Genomic DNA, 5863 nt, shown 5'->3' with positions numbered 1-5863 from the left:
TAGGAGATTTACATTAAAAATGACGCTAACTAAATTCAGTATGGTAACTAGTTTATAAATAAATACATAAGTAAATTTATTTATTTATTATTCTTATTTTTTATTTTTGAGACAGTCTTGCTCTGTTGCCCAGGCGTGAGTGCAGGGGCATCATCTCAGCTCACTGGTCACTGCAACTTCTGCCTCCTGGGTTCAAGTGATTCTCTGGTCTCAACCTCCTGAGTAGTTGGATTACAGGCATGTGCCATCACAATGTTTGTATTTTTAGTAAAGACAGGGTTTTACCATGTTGGCCAGGCTGGTCTTGAACTTCTGACCTCAGGTGATCCACCCACCTCAGCCTCCAAAGTGCTGGGATTATAGGCGTGAACTACAGCACCGGGCCTAAAAATAAATTTTAAACTGTGTCACAGACACACACACACTTATACATATATATGCATATACATACATACATATCCATGTGTGTGTGTGTGTGTGTATATATATACACACACACACACACAAGAGGACTTCAAAAAGTTTATGGAATAATGGAATTAAAGAAAAAGATAAAAATATAAATATAACCTTTACTTCTCAACATAAGCTCCATTAAGTTCAAGACACTTTTTTAAACGATGATACCTACCATTTAGTCATTCCGTAAAGAACTGAAGATCCTAGAAATTTAACCATCAAAGCAGTCTTTTTTTTACATAATTAAATGAAGAAAAATGGATGCCCTTTAAAGATGGGGGATGCCCTTTAAAGATTTTTTTTAAGATTAAGAAAGAAAAAGAAGTCAGAAGCAGCCACATCAGGATGTTAAAGTGGATGCCTGATGATTTCCCAGTGAAACTCTGGCAAAATTGTCCTTGCTTGATGAGAGAAATGAGTAGGAGCATTGGTTGTGGTGAAGAAGGACTCCCTGGTGAAGTTTTCCTGGGTGTTTTCCTGCTAAAGCTTTGGATAACTTTCTCCAAACACTGTCATAATAAGCAGATATTATCGTTCTGTGGCCATCCAGGAAGTCAACAAGCAAAATGCCTTGAGCATCCCCAAAAGCTATTGCCATGACCTTTGCTCTTGACTGGTCTGCCTTTGCTTTTTTTCTTTTTTAGATGGAATCTTGCTCTGTTGCCCAGGCTGGAGTGCAGTGGTGCAATCTCGGCTCACTGCAAACTCTGCCTCCCAGGCTCAAGAGATTTTCCTGCCTCACCCTCCTGAGTAGCTGGGACTACAGGCTTGTGTCACCACACCCGGCTAATTTTTGTGTTTTTAGTAGAGATGAGGTTTCACCATATTGGCCAGGCTGGTCTCAAACTCCTGTCATCAAGTGATCCCCCTGCCTTGACCTCTTGAAGTGCTGGCGTTACAGGCATGAGCCACTGCACCTGGCCTCTGCTTTTGCTTTGAATGAACCACTTCCACCTTTTGGTAGCCATTGCTTTGATTTTGCTTTGTCTTCAGGATTGCACTGGTAAAGCCATGTTTCATTTCCTGACATAGTTCTTCGAAGAAATACTTCAAGATCTTAATCCTACTTGTTTAAAATTTCCATTGATTTGTAGGTCTAGACTTGAAAAGAAATAAGATAAAATTTCCATTGAAAGCTCTGCTCTTGTCTGCAGCTGAATTGGGTGCAATGGTTCTGTCACCTCTTCAGTGGAAAGTTTGTTCGACTTTAATTTTTCAGTGAGAATTGTGTAAGCTGAACCTGTTGAGATGTCTGTGGTGTTGGATACTGTTTGTGCTGTGAGTCGTTGGTCCTGTTCAATGAAAGAACACATAAAATGAATTTTTTCCCTCACAAATTGATGTGGCTGATCTGCCACTGCATTCATTTTCAACATGCTCTCATCCCTTACTAAAATAAGTTATCCATTTGTAAACTACTGGTTTCTTTCGGCCATTTCCCCCTAAACTTTTCATAAAGTATCAATGATTTCACCATCCTTCCACCCAAGCTTCACCATAAATTTGATGTTTGTTCTTGCTTCAATTTTAGCAGAATTCTACATCGTTGCTCTGATAGGGGCTAATTTCATACTAATATCTTATCCTTCTAGTGCCTCAAACTAGATCCCATTTAGACATGTTATAACAAGTAATATAGTTTATTTTGGTACAAACTTTTTTAAAAAGCCATGCATAGTTTTTTCATAATACACATTTTTCGTGAACTTTTAAAAGACCCTGCATGTGTATGTGTGTGTGTGTGCTTGTGTGTATAAAGTCTTCTACTCTGAAAGTAGAAATAATTCTACAATAAGTTTTGTAAGTGGCAAAATATATGTCTCGAATTAGTACCTTCTACTTATAGGGTCTAGTAGGGAATAGGAACAACAAGAAGGAAGAAAGGAAAAACAGAAAATTTAAACCCTTATTAGTCTGTTGCTAAAATATGGAACCCAGCATGAATGGCTTTTACTTAACCAGGGCACCTGATGCATTTTTGGATATGGAAAAGTGAAACAGAGTTGAGTCTGGGAGGTGTAGAATTAAATTACTCTAAATGTATAATAAAGAGAGGAAATAGGAAAAGAGATTAACTTCCACTTATGTAGCCCAAGGATTGTTTAGGTTGTTGTGAAGAAAAGAAGAGGCTGGGTATGGTGGCTCACACCTATAATCCCAGCACTTTGGGAGACTGAGGCAGGCAGATCACCTGAGGTTGGGAGTTCGAGACCAGCCTGGCCAACATGGCAAAACCTCGTCACTACTAAAAATACAAAATTAGCTGGGCGTGGTGTTGTCCGCCAGTAATCCCAGCTTCTCAGGAGGCTGAGGCAGAAGACTTGCGTGAACCTGGGAGGCAGAGGTTGCAGTGAGCGAGATCATGCCATTGCACTCCAGCCTGGGTGATAGAGTGAGAACCTGTCTCAAAAAGAAAAAAAAGAACTTAAGTATGTCAAAATACATATTATGGGTCTTGATGCTCTAGCCGAATGCTAGACCCAGATTCTAGCTGAGTGTGTCTTTTGACCAGCTAGCAGCCCCAGGAAGCTGTTCATTGCCATGCATGTTTGGGAGGAGCACTTGAGAACAAGGTGTGGGGTGGGTACCTAAAAAAGAGAAAAGAAAGAGTTAAGAATGGTATCTTTTCTCCAACTGACCTCAAGGGAGGGAAGGGACAATTCAAAGTTGAAAGAGCAGTTTCCTTAAGGTCGTTGGTGGGACTTGAGGCACAAGCCTCTCCTGTCTCTGGGACAGGAGACAGATTTCAACACAGTGACAGTGAAATGCTCTCTCCCCAACTCAGCTGAAGACTCAGCATAGCAAGATCACCAGGGGCCCAGAAACTGTTTGGTATGCCCAGGGGTTTGTGGCTGTGACGGCCCTAGGAGGTAGCCTTCTTCTGGCTGGCAGAAATGGCAGGTGACTTCCCTATGCAGAGTGAAACATGAATGGACAGCTTTGAATGAGGTGTGCCTATGTCCTGCAGTGATGAGGATAGGTACTGGGAACAGGAACTTTTGGACTATTGAAGAAAATTTGACCTCATTTGTATTCAGAGGCTAGTGAGGTCTTGAAACATCTGGAGTATCTGACAGCAATGTGGTTTATATGGCCTATTTTTTAATAGAAGAAAAAGGATTAAATTATAATACATAATGACATCTCACTTATTTCACATTATGAGGAAATGTGATATTCCAGTAAGTCAATTTTCCAAATAATTGAAACAGCTTTTTAAGATTTAAAACATTTTAATGTTTTTAATGGAAAGGCTGCCAAAATACACTGTACACTTTGCTAGCTTCTTAAACAGAGGGGAAAAATGAATTTAATGATTCCTTGATGTTTCCAAGTCACTGTAAGCACTGATGCCTTTTTGTATCCTAGTACGGCAAGGCCCTCAGGATCTGATGACATACTTAGGGTTATTCCTCCTAAGATAAATTGTTCCTAGCCGGCCATGCTTTCTGAACCATCTTGTATCCACTTTTGGTAGGCTTACTCTCTCCATTGTTGTTAGACTGTCAATAGACACTTACTTTTCTCAGGAAGACAGTTTCTAAGCATCCACTTTACCCTCATTAACCTTTTAATTTCATCTCGAATCTGCTTTGGATATAGAAATTGCATGACTCTTGTGAAAATCCTGGCTTAAAAAAGATGGGGTTCTAACGTCTGACAAAGGGTTGGAAGGGTTTGGCTAGGAATGAAGTGTAGTTATTTTGTCTATTTGGAGGTATTTTAAATTAACTTTTGGTCCTGGCTGTGTTCCTCCAAATTGCAGTTACCGGATGGGGGACTTTCATAGAAGTGGTCTTTCATATATGTACACAATTGGGATGCTGGGGAGAAAGGAAAAGATTATTGTAGCCCTCTATCTCACCCAGATCAACAATATATTATTCATTTTATGGAAATTATAGTTAATATTCTGAATTAATTAGATTGTACACTCAGTTTCAAAAGCCCAATGCAGTGGTGTATAAAATTTAATAATGCATAAAACTTGTTATGGAAATTTAAAATTTTAGAGCCAAGATGGAATTCAAACATAAATTTTGTATGAAGAAATGAAACAAAATAGTTGTGTTAGATTAATTTTCTTTATTATTAGGGAAAAACATCCACAGCATCATTTAAATACTGTACCATTCATCACATGCAATGTTTCCCAGCAAACTAATTTAAGGTAGACTCTAGACTCGATAAATATCAAAAGAGTATATCACAGTCCTCGCCTCTGCGTTTTCCTTTTGAAGATCGGCAGGCTTAGTAAAAACAGATTTCCTAAAATAAGCATTATCGTATAGAGAGAAGACTGGAAATCATAAATGATGTGAGCAACTTCCCTTGATTATGACAGGAAGCCTGCATATATAATCTTCGTAGCGAACAAACATCTTCAATTTCTAGTATTATATCATCCAATTCCAGGAAAACATTATCATAATATGAAATAGATGAGAAAGTAAAGAGCAATCAGAACTATCTGGCAATGAGAAACACTAGGTTTTCTTTCTCTTGGTGGTTAGGGCAGCCTTCTTTAGTGAGAAAAGCTAATGTAAGGTGGTCCTGCATTCAAATTTCAGTGCCTGAGTAACTTTGGGCAGGTTACTAAGTTTCTCTGAACCTCAGTCTTTCTTACCATTATGCATTAGAAATAATGCTTCCTTCTTGTCTGAATCTGTTTTGTGTTGCTATAACTGAATACCTGGGGCTGGGTAATTTATAAAGGAAAAAGTTTTATTCAGCTGGTGGTTTTTTTTAGCTTTAGATTGGTCTCTGGTGGGGCTTTTGTGCTGCATTGAAACATGGAGGAGAAGGTCAAAGGGGAAGCAAGCATGTGTGAAGAGGGACCAGACCAGAGAGGCGTCCTGGCTTTGTAGAAATCCCCTCTTGGGGGAACTAATCCATTTCTGTGAGAACTAAACCAGTCCCATCAGACAGAGCAAGAAATCACTCACTGCCACAAGGACAGCACCAAGATATTCAGAAGGGACCTGCCCGCCCCATGACCCAAACACCTCCTACTGTGCCCTACTTCTCAACACAGACACACGGGGGTGTCAAATTTCAACATGAGATTTGGTGGAGACAAACAAACCATATTCAAATCATAGCACTTCCCAAGAATGGCATAAGATGTAACTGAGGTAATGTTACTGAAATGCCAGAGGTTCAGTCTAGGTCCTCCTGCTTGCCACGCAGAAAGCCAATCACTGAGACAATGAGTATGACCAGGGAAGAAGTCTTTAATTAGGTGCTGCCGTGAAGGCAATGGGTGATTCGTCTCAAATCTATCTCCCTGACAAACTAACCTACACTCACGGTCTCAGGTCCTCACCTCCAACCATGACCTCCCTCTTGTATGTCTTGTCTTTCTAAGGGATCCCCAGCCACCCAACCAAAAAGCTAGTGGCTG

The sequence above is a fragment of the Saimiri boliviensis genome, chromosome 19 (genome assembly GCF_048565385.1).
Source record: "Saimiri boliviensis isolate mSaiBol1 chromosome 19, mSaiBol1.pri, whole genome shotgun sequence".
In the NCBI taxonomy this organism is placed as follows: Eukaryota; Metazoa; Chordata; class Mammalia; order Primates; family Cebidae; genus Saimiri; species Saimiri boliviensis.
Note: the sequence above shows the minus strand (reverse complement) of the source record.